At 49.9% G+C, this 15,757-nt stretch overlaps 2 long non-coding RNA genes across 2 annotated transcripts in view; both read left to right on the top strand.

The window, feature by feature from the left end:
* LOC138945596 (uncharacterized) overlaps window positions 1-15,757 on the top strand; it is a 290,703-nt gene that overhangs the window by 237,710 nt on the left and 37,236 nt on the right. The gene's annotated exons all lie outside the window — the stretch shown is intronic.
* The window catches only part of LOC138946083 (uncharacterized), a 33,030-nt gene continuing 31,004 nt past the window's right edge, over window positions 13,732-15,757 (top strand). Inside the window, exons 1-2 of the long non-coding RNA XR_011449194.1 lie at window positions 13,732-13,834; window positions 14,168-14,388. This is a non-coding gene — a long non-coding RNA (uncharacterized lncRNA). The remainder of the gene's footprint in view (window positions 13,835-14,167; window positions 14,389-15,757) is intronic.

Genomic DNA, 15,757 nt, shown 5'->3' with positions numbered 1-15,757 from the left:
GTTCGCGGCAGCTTCTCTTCCGGCTCTGGCCGGAAGTGGCGGTTCACTGGTTGCGGACAGACCATGGTCCCCTCCGGTTCGAGCTGCGCTTTACGTAAGCAGTCGTTCGCGGCAGCTTCTCTTCCGGCTCCGGCCGGAAGTGGTGGTTCACGGGTTGCGGACAGACCATGGTCCCTTCCGGTTCGAGCCTTGCCCTGCTACAGCAGCCGTTTCCGGCAGCTGCGCTTCCTGCCTGGGCGGGAAATGTAGGTCAAACGGGTCGTGCACAGTCATCTGTCACTTCCGGTTCCGGCCTAGGGCTTCCGGGTTGTAGCTTGCAGACTCCTCAGCACCAGCTATGGCATAGTTCTGCTGTTGCGTCTGCACTTCCGGCTCCTCCCGGCTTTTCCGGTTCGGTTCCCGCTGCTTCCGTTGTGTCGCCGGTGAATTTCGAATACGGTGGTTCTCCTGGGCATTCAGGCTTTTTGCCTCTGTTGGGACAGCAGCAGCCACCCACTTCGGTGGTGGCCGCCAGCGCCTCTCTTCAGCTGCCTTCGGTTGTTGGTGACTCTCATCTTCCTCTCAGTCAGGGGGCGAGTTTCATCGATGGCCAACAGGATGGGCGTTCGGCTTACGGCCTTCCCTCGCAGCGTCATTTGTCGGGTTCCTTTGGCTATGAGCCGTCCCCTTCAGGTGGTGTTTCGGACTTCGGGTCCATGGACGAGGAGCAGCTGCCTCCGGCGGCTCCGGCCAGCTTCCGATTTTACGTCTACAGTCGTTCGCGGCAGCCGCTTCCAGCTTCGGCCGGAAGTAGAGGTTCACCGGCTAGTGCACAGACTACTGTCACTTCTGGTTCGAGTCTTGTCCTATGACAGCAGTCGCTCGCGACAGCTGTTCCGGTTCCGGCCGGAAGTGTAGGTTCACTGGTTAGTGCACAGGCTACTGTCACGTCCGGTTCGAGCCTTGCCTTACGTCGGCAGTCGTACGCGACAGCTGCACTTCCGGTTCACGGAAGTAGTGCCTCGTTGGAGGGTGGACAAATAATGATCCCATCCGGCTTGAGCTGCGCTATACGTAAGCAGTCGTCCGCGACAGCTTCTCTTCCGGCTCCAGCTGGAAATGTTAGTTCATCGGTGTGTGGGCAGCCCATGGCCCTTTCCGGTTTGAGCTTTGCCCTTTGCACGCCAGCCATTTCCGGCAGCTTCGCTTCCGGCCTTGGCAGGAGGGTAGGTCAAGCGGGTAGTGCACAGGTTACTGTCACTTCCGGTTCTGGCCTACGGCCTACCTTTGGGTTCCGAGCTTCAGCTCGTAGGTGGCTCAGCACCAGCTTTGGCATAGCGCTGCTGTTGCTGCCGCACTTCCGGCTCCTCCCGGATTTTCCGGTTCAGTTCCCGCTGCTTCCGTTTGGTCGCCGGTGAATTTCGAACAAGGCTTGCCCTATGGGCATACAGGCTTCTTGCCTCTGTTGGGACAGCAGCATCCACACACTCCGGTGGTGGCCGCTAGCTCCTCTCTCCCACTTTCCTTGGTTTTTGATTCCTCTCATCCTCCTCTCAGTTAGGGAATGAGCACAATCGATTGCCAACAGGAAGGACTTCGGTTGGCAAAGAGGAAGCAGCTACTTCTGGTTTGAAGAATCGCCCTTAGTAGCTTTTCGCCTTCTTGCCTTTTCGCCGAGCCCCCCTCTTCGGCAGGGGGGTTGCCTCCGGCGTCGGTTTCGTTGCTGGTTCCTCAGGGTTCAGCTTCGGAGCTGGCATCGGAATACCTTGCCGCTCCTGCGCAGGCTTCCCCCTTCGTGCCCTTAGCGGACCAGAGGAAGTTGCCTTGGCCAAGGTCGTCTCGTAGCCTCCTGTTGGCCTTTCCCCGTCCGCGTGCACCGTTTCCGGTCACGCCGGAACTTCTTTCGCTTCTTACGAAGCCGTGGAGGAAGGATTCGGTTCTGCCGTTCTATGGGCAGAATCTCCTATTCTCTGAGGAAGGGGGCTGACAACTTTTGGAACTCAGTTCCATTTCCGAGACTCTCCTGCGGGCGCTTTCTCGCGCTCTGGCAGATTCCTTGGCGCCCTTTCCCCTTAGTAAAGGGCAGGACGCGGAGGAAGTGTCTCACTCCTCTCCACACTTACAAGGGTGAACGAGGCACAGATGAGGCTGTCCTCTCTGCACTATTTCCATGCGGTCTTGTGCGGAAGGGACTTGTTTCTTGCCCACTCCCGGTTTTCTGAGGAGTCGACAAGGAACATTCTCAGTTCGTCATCCTTGGTGGACGGTCTCTCTCCGGCAGCCTGGCCTCTCATGCCAGAAGCAGGGGATTGAGACCAACAGAGAACAGCGGTTCCCTTCTTTTGAGCTTCAATTTGAAAGCAGCAAAAGCAGGCCGCTCCTAAGCAGGCTATACCTAAGCGGACTCAGCCTAAGCGGCCTAAGTCCTCAGCTCAGGTGAGATTGTTTCTTTCACAGCCGTCATAGGTACGCTGGGTTTTTGAAACAACAGCCGGCCTTAGGGCTTCGGGGTTTTAGCCTCGGCGGAAGCAACAGCCATTTCATCCGTTGGCAGTGGTGGTTGTTGCTTTCCTTGTGCTTGTGGCTTCGGGCTTCGACATTCTTTCTCCTTCCAAGCGTATGGGTGCTGAGAGGTCGATTTCCGTTTAATGGGGGGTTTCTGCCTTTGGGCTTCCCCGTTTTCTCTTTGCCACGAGCTTCTGGACTTGGTCCAGGTTTGTCTTTCGCCGAGTCTGACTTTGTCTTTCTCTAGCGATCAGACGTGTTCTGGTGTTTCGTCCAAACTTAAGGTTCACTTGAGTTGGCCTCGGAAGTAACATTCAGATTTTCCTGAGGGTGCATTGTCTGGGCAATGCATGTTTGAGAAGTCATTCTTGGCTTGTCACTTTTTCTCAGGTTTTTTGGCTACTCCTCCCCTTTTTGGGCAGAGGTCTAGCTAATGTTCCAGTTTTCTCGGTGCTGGCCTCTAGGCCAGCATCTTTTTCGGCGGCCGAAACTTTTGGTTTCTTACTGTGCCTGTGTACTTTGAGTACTTTGGTGCAATGGCCGGCCTACGGGCAGCAAGGCTCTCGGCCTTAGCCTGTGTTATAGTCTCCTGCCTGTCGTGTTGCGACTTTGGCAATTGGTTCTTGTGACTGCGGATTTCGTCTCTTCCCTTCTCCATCATGCTTGCATGATGTGAGTTGGGACGATTTCTGCTGGGTTGGGCTTCCGGCCTGGTCACCCCTTTTTCACTTGCAACTATGACTATTACTGAGAACTCTGGTCTCGGGAGTCTGACGGCTGGTTCGCTTCACGGTTTTCCGTCTTTCTTACCAGCTTCGTCCTTTCTGTTTCGGGTTTTTGATTCATTTTCAATTACCTACAAGCAGTCTGCTCTGCGATCACGCTGGCTTTTGTCATTTTGTTTCCGGTCTCCGGTCACATTAGGATTTGGCCACTGCGGGTCCGCATTTGCGGTGCTTATGCACTACCTTAGGTCGCTTCGTCCCCCTTTTTTACCCCTCTCTCTGCTTTCGCAGGGATGGGCAGGGGACGACTGGTGACCGTCTCCCTTGAGTTTTGCTCATTGAGTTGGACCCTAGTACTTGATACTCAGGCGTCTCTCTCTTTCCGGTTTGGAGTTTGGTCACTCTTCCGGAGCTGACTGTTCTCTCAACGGCCTTTTGGGCCTCACTCCATCCCAAAGTTTTCTTACTTTGGCATGTTTGCCTGATGGTCTCCGTGAGGGTCGGTCCTTTTTAGGGCTTAGCCGGCAACCTTACGCACGGATCTTTTCCAGGCCATTAGCATTTCCTTCCATTTTAAGGGGGGGGGGGGGGGGGGCAGCTTGTCCTTACCCCTACTTGGTCGGGTTTATCCAAGACTGGGGTCCTTTTCCGGACTGTTTTACGGTTCAGAAGATTGGAAGAAGTGCTGGGCACAGCTTACTGGCTCTCTGAGGTTGTCTTTCGCATTTCTTGCCTGAGAGACATCTCGGCTGTCAATCAGGGTGGTTCTCGGTCCGTTTCTGTCCTTTGGCAGTGGGCCAGTTTTTGGCAAGGGTTTAGAGTGAGTCAGTGGTTGCTTTCTCACGGGATCCTTTCCTGACTTTTGGCAGTGGGCCAGTTTCTTGGCAAGGGATTTTCTTTCCTTCCGCCTCGTCATAGCTTATGCTATCTTTCCCTCGGCTCGGCCCGAGCTCATTTCCAGGGCCTGGGCCTCCTCCTTGGCCTTTTTGGCCTATGGGGTTTGGATGATGTCCTGCGCACAGCTTCTGGCGCTAGGATTTTTGTCTTATCAGGTTCTGCAGACATTGCTGCCCTCTGTCAGGATGGGTCTCGGCCTATTCCTTCCTTGGCGGCAGCTGGCTTTTGTCTCTCCAGAACTTTAGAGTGAGTTTGAACTTTTTGATCTTACCCACCACCTTGTTGGAGTTATCTGCTAATATGTGACTCGGAGTAAGAATATGTAATTTAATCGAAAATTTTTAATTAAATTTTCATTTGATTAATATACTTACCCGAGTCACATAGGTAATTCCCTCCCACCTTCCCCGCTTTTAGTTTCTTTGTATTCTAGAAGTCGAATGAGGGTGTCTCGTATTGGGTACGAGATCTGTGGCGTGATGCACGCTACGGGAGGCAACCCAGGGTAGCAAGCTTGCTACTTTTTTGCTTGGGTTGCTTCCCTTATACTATAGACGGGATAGCGTTTTTTCAGTCAACCTAGCATCTCGACTGCGTCAATGCTAATATGTGACTCGGGTAAGTATATTAATCAAATGAAAATTTAATTAAAAATGTTCGAGTTAAGTCTAAGTCTTCTTCCTCGTCTACGAAATCTTTTGTGCTCGTCACGGACGAAGCTCGTAATACTTTGATGACTGTGCCTGTTTCGGCACCTAGCACTAGCGTTAGTGCTAGGTGCCGAAACACCTAAATGTTTGTATCTCGTCGGCTTCCGTCTCCGCTGGGGGCGTTTCCGGTAAGCAGAACTGGTCCGACTGCCCTCGTGAGGCGCCTGGACGTTCTCTTTCGGGAGACAGTTCTTTCGCGCTGGGTTACGCCCAGCACCAGTCTGATCTGACATTACCGATGTTCCCCACCGAGGGCTCGGACTATGCAGAACAGCAGCGGCAGTAGGTTTCGGCTGCCGCATTTCCGGTCTTTTCCGGAAGCTCTGGTCCTCCAACGCATGTACGCTTTGACGTCTGGGACGGGATGGACCACACACTGACTTCCGGTCCTTCCGGATCACGAGGTCAGTCTTCGCAGCTTTCGTTTCCGCACAGCGCGGTTTCGTCTGCTGCGTTTCCGGCTTCGGCCGGATACGCTTTTCCTCCTTCTGGTGGTTCCTTCCGGATACCAGAGAGGGAACTACAGCGTGTGGCTTCCGGGCATTCTGTGCCTAGTCTTGGGCAGTCGTCACTTCACTCGGAAGGGGGAGTGACTTCCGCTCATGCAGTTCCGGTTTTAGCGGATGGTCGTCCCGCTTACCCTTTTCCTTCTCAAGGTCAAGGGAGGCAGGATGATTGTCATGCACAAGAGGTTCCGGCTTTCGGTTCACCAGTGCATGCTTCTGCTTACGGAACTGGTGACTTCGGTCAGGGTTCATCGCTGAGCTATCATGATGCTTCATCAATGGTCAGCGAGGAGACTCGATCTGCTTTTCCGTCGAAGCTCAAGACTGTTTTTGAACTTGCGGCGGAGGTAACTTCGCGTTACTTTCCTGAAGGGGTTTCGGCTGCGGTGGCTTCCGCTCCCGCTGCTCCTTCGGCGATGTCAGACTTCCGGCCCGCGAAGGAAGAGGCTTCTTCTTTCCGGTTTGCTGAGTCGCCATCTGTGGCATATCAACTCGCTCAGGCGCTGGTTCGCCCAGCTCATCCTGGGAGTGGTTTGCCTGCTGTTCCGGTTCCGTTGCTGGTTCCCTTTGGGCCAGTTCCGGAATCAGCACAAGCGTGGGTCGCTTCGGAGGCCCAAGCTGCTTCTTTTGTGCCTACGGGCAGTAAGAAGCTTAGCTTGCCCACTACTAGCAGGAACTTCTTGGCGGCCTTTTCACTCCCACGGGCTACTTTACCAGTAGCCAGGGAATTGGGGCCTCTTTTGGCAAAACCGGTCAAACGTGATTCGGTGTTGCCTGTCTCTGAGACCTCTCTCCTCTCCTTGGAGGAGATTGGACGCCTACTCCTTGAGCTATCCTCCATTTCGGAGACACTCATTCGGACCCTTTCTCGGTCTCTGACCGACACCTTGGACCCTTTCACTCTCAGTGAGGTTCAAAATGCTGATGACGTTTCTGCTCTTTTGACTGCCTTGGCAAAGGTTAATGAAGAACAGATGCGGCTATCCTCCCTACAGTATTCCCAAGCGGTCCTGTGTAGGAGGGATCTTTTCCTCTCTCATTCCCAGTTCACAGAGCAGACTACCAGGGAGACCTTGAGAGTCTCCCCGGTCTCAGAGGAATCTCTCTTCTGTCCTTTGGCGCTGGACGCCAGACAGAAGGAGATACAGTCGAATAAGGACAGCCAGTTCCTCGACTTCACTCTGCAGGGGATGAAACAGTCTAAGCCTGCTCAGCAGAAGCAGGCTCAGACATCGTCGAACCCCAAGCCAGCTCAGAAGCGGCAGGCCCAGTGCTCCCGATCTCACCTCCCTCCCGCCCTCCACTTTGGTGATGGCGGGAGGCCCCTCTCGGGCACTTTCTAATTGGATGTCAGTTGTAGACAGTCAACGGATTGTGGGCGTGGTGAGATCGGGCTTCCGACTGCTATGGCGGGAGGAAAAGGCGCCTCTTTCCCGGCTGCCGCCGCAGTTCAAGCCCCCCTTCTCGCAGGAAGCGCGTTCCGTCCTCCAGTCGGAAATTGCCTCCCTGGTGCAGAAGGGCGCGGTGGAGAGAGTCTTGGTCCACAGCTCCCTGGGATTTTACGGGCGTCTTTTCGCTGTTCCCAAAGCTTCAGGAGGGTGGCACCCCGTGCTGGATTTATCTCACCTCAACACGTTTCTGAGAGAGATAAAGTTCAGGATGGAGACGCCAGCCTCCGTCAGAGACTCTCTTCGCTCAGGAGACTGGGTGACCTCCATAGATCTGACGGATGCATATTTTCTCATCCTTATGCATCCAGCCGACCGGAAATGGCTGCGTTTCCGTTGGCACGATCAGATCTACCAGTTCCGCGCACTCCCTTTCGGGCTGTCTCTCGCCCCATGGATTTTTACCATGGTGGTGAGACAGGTTTGCGCACTGGTGAGGTCACAGGGTATCCGATTGCGGGCGTATCTGGACGATTGGCTCATTATGAACCAGTCCCAGGTAGGTTGCTCGCAGCATACCCAGACGGTTCTTCGAGAGTCCAACTTGTTGGGTTTCTCGATCAACCAGTCAAAGTCGGAGCTGACCCCGTCGCAGGCATTCACTTATCTGGGGATGTCTTTCGACACGGTCTCTTGGACTGTCCAGCCAAGCTCAGATTCGCTCCACTTTGCCTCTCCTGATGGCTTCTCTACGGGCGCTCTCCTCCATCCTGGGGCAGATGGAGTCCATGGCCCTTCTGGTCTCTCTGGGCAGGGTCTACAAACGGCCTCTTCAGTTTGCTCTGAAGCCGTATGTGGACTCCCCTCTGGTGGACTGGGACGCCCTCATCCCTTTGCAGGGATGGTTCCAGTCTGCGACCCTTCCGTGGCTCGACACGGATTGGGTCTGCAGAGGTGTTCCGATCGTCGTGCCCCTCCCAGACCTGGACCTCTTCACGGATGCTTCCTTGAAGGGGTGGGGGACACACACAGATCTTCAGACTACTTCCGGTCTGTGGACGACGGAGCAGTGCCTGTGGCACATCAACTTGCTGGAGCTAGAAGCAGTGGCTCTAGCTCTGGTCGAGTTTCTGCCCTCCCTGTATGCCAAGCATGTTCGTCTGTTTACAGACAACATGACAGTGGCAGCTTACCTCAACAAACAGGGAGGCTCGCGGTCCCCGTCTCTCTCGGAAAGGGCTTGCGAGATTCTGAAGTGGTGTGTTCAATATCACATCACGATCTCAGCCAAGTACCTACCAGGGAGGCTGAATACTCTGGCGGATGCGCTCAGCCGCTCCAACAAAATACTTTAGTCAGAGTGAACAATCACTCACGGGGCACTGCTTCGCCTTTGGGCCCAAGTCCAAAAGCCTCTGGTAGACCTTTTTGCCACAAGGTACTTGAAGAGACTTCCGGTGTTGGTCTCGCCATTCCCGGATCCTCAGGCTTGGCGGGTGAACGCTCTGGATATTCCCTGGACGGGTCTAGAGGCGTACGCCTTCCCGCCTTTTGCGTTACTCCGCCGAGTAATTCGAAAGGCGGAGATGGAGGGGCCGGCCCTTCTTTTGCTGGTCGCCCCTCTGTGGCCGTCGCAGGACTGGTTTCCAGACCTGCTTCGGCTCGCCCGAGGTCTTCCAATTCCTCTCTCGCTCGCGAGAGGGGAACTAGTGCAGCCCCGAAAAGGCATTGAACACGAGGAGCCCAGTCTTCTGAAGCTTCACGTGTGGAAACTGTTCGGGACTCGCTGAGGCTTCCTTGACGCTGGACTTGGTGGGCAGCTCTCATAGGGCTTCCACCTCGTCCGTCTATGCCTCACATTGGAGGGCCTGGGCCACCTGGTGTTCTTCTCGGGGGGTGCGTGCGGCGGCTCCTCGCTCTATGCAGGTCGCCAACCACCTCTCTTTATGTTCTCACAGGGCGCTTCCGTATCCTCTCTGAGGGTTAGGCGCTCAGCGATTGCCTCTACTCTTAAGCAGATCGGCCGATCTATTGCTGTCGGGGGAGTGATCGCAGCTGTGATTAAGGATGCTGCTCTTAAGGAGGTCAAGTCTCGTTTGCCCTCTCCTAAGTGGGACCTTTTCCTGGTTTTAGCATTCTTGCGTTCCTCAGATTTCGAGCCTTTGAGTGAGGCTAGTTTGTACAACCTTACTCGAAAGACTTTATATTTAGTCAAGTTTTGACTAAATATTTTAACATCGAGGGGGAATCGAAACGAGGGTCGTGGTGTATGTGCGTGTGTGTGTGTCTGTGTGTGTGTCTGTGTGTGTAGAGCGATTCAGACTAAACTACTGGACCGATCTTTATGAAATTTGACATGAGAGTTCCTGGGTATGAAATCCCCGAACGTTTTTTCCATTTTTTTGATAAATGTCTTTGATGACGTCATATCCGGCTTTTCGTGAAAGTTGAGGCGGCACTGTCACGCCCTCATTTTTCAACCAAATTGGTTGAAATTTTGGTCAAGTAATCTTCGACGAAGCCCGGACTTCGGTATTGCATTTCAGCTTGGTGGCTTAAAAATTAATTAATGACTTTGGTCATTAAAAATCTGAAAATTGTAAAAAAAAATAAAAATTTATAAAACGATCCAAATTTACGTTTATCTTATTCTCCATCATTTGCTGATTCCAAAAACATATAAATATGTTATATTCGGATTAAAAACAAGCTCTGAAAATTAAATATATAAAAATTATTATCAAAATTAAATTGTCCAAATCAATTTAAAAACACTTTCATCTTATTCCTTGTCGGTTCCTGATTCCAAAAACATATAGATATGATATGTTTGGATTAAAAACACGCTCAGAAAGTTAAAACAAAGAGAGGTACAGAAAAGCGTGCTATCCTTCTTAGCGCAACTACTACCCCGCTCTTCTTGTCAATTTCACTGCCTTTGCCATGAGCGGTGGACTGACGATGCTACGAGTATACGGTCTTGCTGAAAAATGACATTGCGTTCAGTTTCATTCTGTGAGTTCGACAGCTACTTGACTAAATATTGTATTTTCGCCTTACGCGACTTGTTTTCTTCTTCTGTTGGCAACGGCCCGACGGGGGAGCGAGATCCACGCTCTGTCGGGTCTGCCAGGGGACATTGCTTTTGAGTCGGACGGTTCAGTCTCTTTACACTTCCGTCCCGACTTTCTTGCTAAAAATCAGTCTCCGGGGCAGGCCTCTCCGTTAGTCCGAGTGAAAGCTCTTTCCAACGTGCTGGCTCCGAATGATCCTGTCAATTGCCCTGTTCGGGCCCTCCGTCTGTACTTAGCCCGCACTCAGCTTGTACGGTCTAATTCTCAGAAGTTGTTATTTCTCTCTCTTCTCACTGCGCGGGAGAAAGATATTTCAAAGGTAACGTTGGCCCGGTGGTGTCCTCTCTCATAAGGCAAGCCTATGGGTGGAGTCACACAAATAGGGGGGGAGGGGGGGGCGCTGCCCTTCTTTCCCCTTGACTCGGCCCGAGCCCATGAAACTAGGGCATGGGCATCCTCTCTAGCCGTTCTGCGTTCCAAACGTCTGGATGAGGTGCTCTCTACTGCGTATTGGCGTTCCGAAGATGTTTTTATTAACTTTTATCTTCGGGACGTCGCTGCACTTCGCCAGGATGGCTCGCGAGGGCTCCCTGCGGTCATAGCAGCTGGCCAGTTTCTGCCCAGAATGTGATGGTGAGTTTGATTTTATTTCTTGCCCACCTCCATGTTGATGTAATCTGCTTCATGTGATTCGGAGTAAGAATATGTAATTTAATGGAAAATGTCCAAAGTAAATTTTGATTTAATTAATATACTTACCCGAATCACATACTGAAGTCCCTCCCGCCTGCCCCGCTTATGGTTTTGAAGTTTATTTAAAGCCGTATGAGGGTAGCCACGTGGAGTTAGAGGAAGTGACGTGGTACACACCAATATGGGAGCTAACTCCCAGTGTGCCTGATCATTACCAAAGCTACTTTCGCTTTCGTTTTGGTGATGGGGTTGCTTCCCTTTAAAATTTTAGACGGGTAAGCGTTTTTCAGTACTAAGCATCTCAAGTGAGTCAATGCTAGATGTGATTCGGGTAAGTATATTAATCAAATGAAAATTTACTTAGGAAATTTTCCAATTAAGCATTCATACTAGCACGATCTCACTTACCAAAACAGCAAAAGGAGCCTTGTACAGACAGGTTGACTTCAGGTGGTAACAATGCAATGACACTGACAGGTGACAGCATACCAAAAAATGCAGTGAGCTTAGTTCACACTAAAAAAAAAGTATTCTTCCAAGCCAGGCTACAAAACTGCCAATGAGAGTACAGTTTTCATAAGCCAATGAAAACTTGCCATACAAACAATAGGCACTTCAATGAAGCATATTTTAACAAATAATAAGCAGGCAACTGATTCCTGCACAGGCACATGAAAAGATTATTCTTTTAAAGGACACAAACATATGAAGTTATAAGTGAAAATATACTGCCTGCCACATTAGCTTTTTACTTTGCCTGCAAAGAAAGTGGAATGGTGCAGAACTGATGTAGAAGATGTGATACTGAATCAGTAAGCATGAATTTCTTAGGATTGCATAAATGTGCATTCACTTAAATGTACATTCTTATTTATCATAGCACTAAAATACATGTGCTAGTTGTTCAGAAGTCTTGTTTTGTTGTATGTACAAACGAAAAAGAGAAACCAAACAACCGTTCATTTACAAAATGAAAGGATCTTATAGCCTAAGAACCAGCGTTAACCCTTACACTGGTGCAATTCTGTAACACATGTTACAGAGCCACTGGTGAATTAACAGAGAGAAAAATAACAAAAAACAGTCATATAGGTTTTCGCATCCATGGGAGGTAATCGGAACCGACCAAACAGACTGAACCAGTAGCTCGACATATGTCGTGACAACCAGGTGACAGTACAGCAGTCCCTGCAATGTACGGCCCCCGGCGTGAGCGGACACCTGACATGTACGGACACATTTGCTCGGCACGGAGTGTTTTCCTTCTATATTTGCCCCCCCTTAAACGGACACCTGCAAAACGTGGACGCGGACACTCATTTTCGGTCCCAACAGCAGGTCATATGTACCTCCAATGTACGGACAGACCATGGTCAAATTTTCACCACAACAAAATCAATAACAGAGCAGTCCGGCTCTTGGTACAAAGATCACAGCCGCAATGGCGTGATGACAGTCACTGATAACTTGAGTGTATGTGTACCCATCAGGAGGGGGGGTAGTTTTGGTCAGGAGTAGAGTACATGCGAATTACAGATGCCAACATGAAACTGCACTGTGCTCTTTATTCTTGTCTGTTGGACGTAAACAACAGAAACCACAGTCGAAGGTCCTGAGCGAAAGAGAGTGAAAAACCGGCCACAGTTCTCAGCATCGTGTGTCTGTGTGTAACCTCTTTCATTGACAAGATACTCTTGTTTCCCCTCAGCCTTGACCAGTGAGTGAGTCGGTTGCCTAATCTGTGAACCCTTCAGTTGCTTTGTCAAAAGTTACGACACAGTCAACTGGTTTTGCTCTGGGTGAACAGTGCAGCTGGCCTCTCTGGCAACAGCCCCAAACAGTACATGGCTGGAGGGAGTGAGAGAGAGATGGAGGTAGGCTTGGGGTAGGCATTGGGAGCTGTGTTATGTACAGTGTATTTCCAATTGAGTGCAAAGTCACTGCCATGCCACATGATCGGCATGCAGTCAATAAAGCCAGACAAGAAGAAAATAAATTACATGATTATGACATGCAGCGACAACCAGCCTAAGGGTTAATAGTTGTTAACCATGCTTGTTCTTTCAGAAGATGGAGATAGAGTGAAATGTTACCATTGTGATGTCCTCCTGTACAACTGGGATCCAGAAGACGACCCCTTTGTGGAACACGCTCGTATGTCTACCCACTGCCCGTACATCGGATTAGTAAAGGGAGAGGACTTTGTGCGCAAGAACGTCCACGATCATCTGATGCAAAAACCAGCAGTGGAGGCAGTGTTGTTCGATGGAATCAGCAAGAAAAACGTGCACAAAGCCCTTGATGCTTTGATAGCTAAGGATGGTGAGATATTATTTTGTGCTGTGTGTGTTTGTGCCTGTGTCTGTATTGGTCCGTTTACACCTTCATCGCACTTGCCACCTCACTCGTTTTCTTCCCGTCATTGGCGCGTGTTATCCGTCAGCGCGTGTCAGCTTTGTTTATCTCAACCGTGGGAGCGTGTCTTGGCTTGCCGGACGGCTGCGGTGTCTGGCTAAATCTGGAGTTTACTCTCCCCTAACTTTTTGAGTCTGCCATATAGCGATGTCCCTGATAATTCCTCAGTAATATTTCAGAAAAAGCGGCTATTGGGTGGGGAGGAGTAGGGTGGTGGTGTGGGGATGGCGAGGGTAGAGAGGGATGGCGAGGGTAGAGAAAAACGGCGTTTTTTCCCCGCCAAAGTGAATTCATTCATTTTACAATTCACAGTACTTTCGTCATATAGGCCGTACCAATACAGATTATAATGTTATTTATCAATAATTCCTTATCTGCACGCGGCATTTTCCACTAGTTTTGCATGTCTGAGAGAGACAGTGAGGAAGGCGAGAAAGTTTTGCGAGGGAAGTGTGAACATCCATGTTTGTTCGGAACGGGATGTTTACCATGTGGAAAGTGCCAAGCAGGTGGCAAGTGATAGCCAGATTGCAAGCTTGATCCAAAGGTGTGAACACAGCTTGTGTGTCCGCACATTGGTGTGTGCCTGTCCACGCATGAGTGTGTGTGTGTGTGTGTGTGTGTGTGTGTGTGTGTGTGTGTGTGTGTGTGTGTGTGTGTGTGTGTGTGTGAACATGCCTATGTGCATGGTGTGTGCAATCGTGTAAGCATGAAAACATCATGCATGTGTAATTGTGTCTTTGATTCTGTTTGATGTTTGTGTATCTCTTTGACTGTCTTGCTTACCAGTGTATGACAGTTGGGTGTGAATTAATACATGTATACTTTTTCTATACACAGGCCCTGATGTAGATTTCTCAGTAGAAGAACTCTGGACCGCAGTGCTGGATATTGAAGAAGCTAAGAATGGCACAGGCAGACATGTGAATGATGTGTCTGAAGGTAAGGCATTATGCTGTCACGTCAGCTACACACACGAAAACACACGCACACACACACAGACGCACACACACTTGCACACACATATATACTTGATGCATTCTATTTGGACTGTATAACTGTGTTTCTTACAATCTTATCAGCATCCCCTCTTCTATTGGATTGATTAATAGATAGATTGATGGATTCATTGATTGATTGATCAGACAATGAATTGATTAAAGTGGGCTGTTATGGGTAGGGGGCATTTTGAACGACTACACACATATGCACAGATGCAGGTACAGTAGATCTGTACTTATTAACAGCGTCTCATATTTCTTTGGTCTTTCACAGAGGTGACAAAACTGACCAAAGAAAATGAAGACTTGAGGGAAAAGCAACAGTGTTTGATCTGTATGGACCACGACAGGGAGGTGATCTTCTTCCCGTGCACGCATATTGGTTGTTGCGCTTCATGTGGTGCGTCTGTACAAGAATGCCCCATCTGCAGAGTGAGGATCTCGAGCATAACTAAGTTCTACGTGTCATAAACAGGCTGGAGTTTCAGCGTGTAGGTAAGGTAATGCTTTTTGGGTAGAATGGATTAAATTACATATTCTTACTCCGAATCACATACAGTCGAGATCATTTAACACAAAAACCGATAAGCCGAAAAAACCCATTACGCGAAACGTGTTGACAGTCCCAATCATTCCCTTTATAAACCCTACTAAAAAAAACATAACGCGAAATAAAACGATCTGAGACTCACGCAAAAAACGTTTACACGAAGCCGATTCTCGGTCTCTTGCACCACCAAACAACTGGTTTTTTCAACTTGTAGCTTCCAAAGCGAGAAGTGTTCACGTGTTTGCACGGCCCATTGAAAGAAAGAATGAAATGGTCGACGTAAACTTAGACTTTATCACGAAGTCGGTACAGCTCTCTTGTGGTGTTTGCTTCTTGCGCGTGCATATTCTTCCCGATAATTCCATAATCTCTCACTTTGGAAATTGGAGCAGATGGCACACAAATGTCACGGTGTATCAAGATTCTGAAGCCACTTCCGAAAACACTCTACGGCTTACGCGCGTTTGTTCGGTTGGTCAGCACCGATCAACTCTGTTGAAGCGTTTATACTTAAAACGGGTATCTTCTATGCTTTAATCATTTCATCACTTCATTAAATTACATATTACCCAATTCTCATAAATGCATTGACTTCGTTTCACATGCTAGATGTCGAAAAAACCTCAAAATACCTGCCCTAGAAGGGTGGTAACCAAGCAAAACAAAAACACCATAGCCGTAGCTATGGGCTAACCTAGCTGTTACCCATAACACCCTGCGCGCCCCGTGAGCGCCAGCATCCGGAATAATCATTCTCGACTTTCGACAACACACGGTGGACGTGTCAAATTTTCGCTCTCGCTTTTGGCCTTCACATGCCGGCTCGTCCTTGAGATTAGCGGTTTGTCTTGGGGTCTACCTGTCCTTCTACCTTTGGTGAGATCTTTCTTGTTTTATTTGATTGGTAACTTTGTGTTTTGACATGCACGCAGAAGTTTTTCGTTCTGTGTGAATGTTTTCGCCGGTCTTAAAATGGCCGCCAACAAAGCTAAATTTTGCGCGAGATTGGAAGGGGACAAGGCTTTTAGCCTGGTTCTCAACTCGCTTACCCTTATGGGGTTTATTCAGCCGGGGCCTTCAGCCTATAGGCTCCTTAAAGACTGAATTGTTTGAATTTAGTCCTCCGTTTACGGGGGACTTAACGATTATTTGTGTTTTTATTTCTCAGCTGTCTCTGGCGCGATCGGCGGTTCCCGCCCTCTCGTTCTTCAGCTTCGCCGAGATCTTTCTGTTTTTGTTTGGTTGATAGCTTGTTATTTGGAACAGGCACACAGAATTGTTGTTCTGGGTGACTGTTTTTCGCCGGTCTTTAAG

This window comes from Littorina saxatilis, linkage group LG13 (assembly GCF_037325665.1).
Source record: "Littorina saxatilis isolate snail1 linkage group LG13, US_GU_Lsax_2.0, whole genome shotgun sequence".
Lineage (NCBI taxonomy): Eukaryota > Metazoa > Mollusca > Gastropoda > Littorinimorpha > Littorinidae > Littorina > Littorina saxatilis.
Note: the sequence above shows the minus strand (reverse complement) of the source record. Positions and strands in the feature narration are given on the sequence as shown.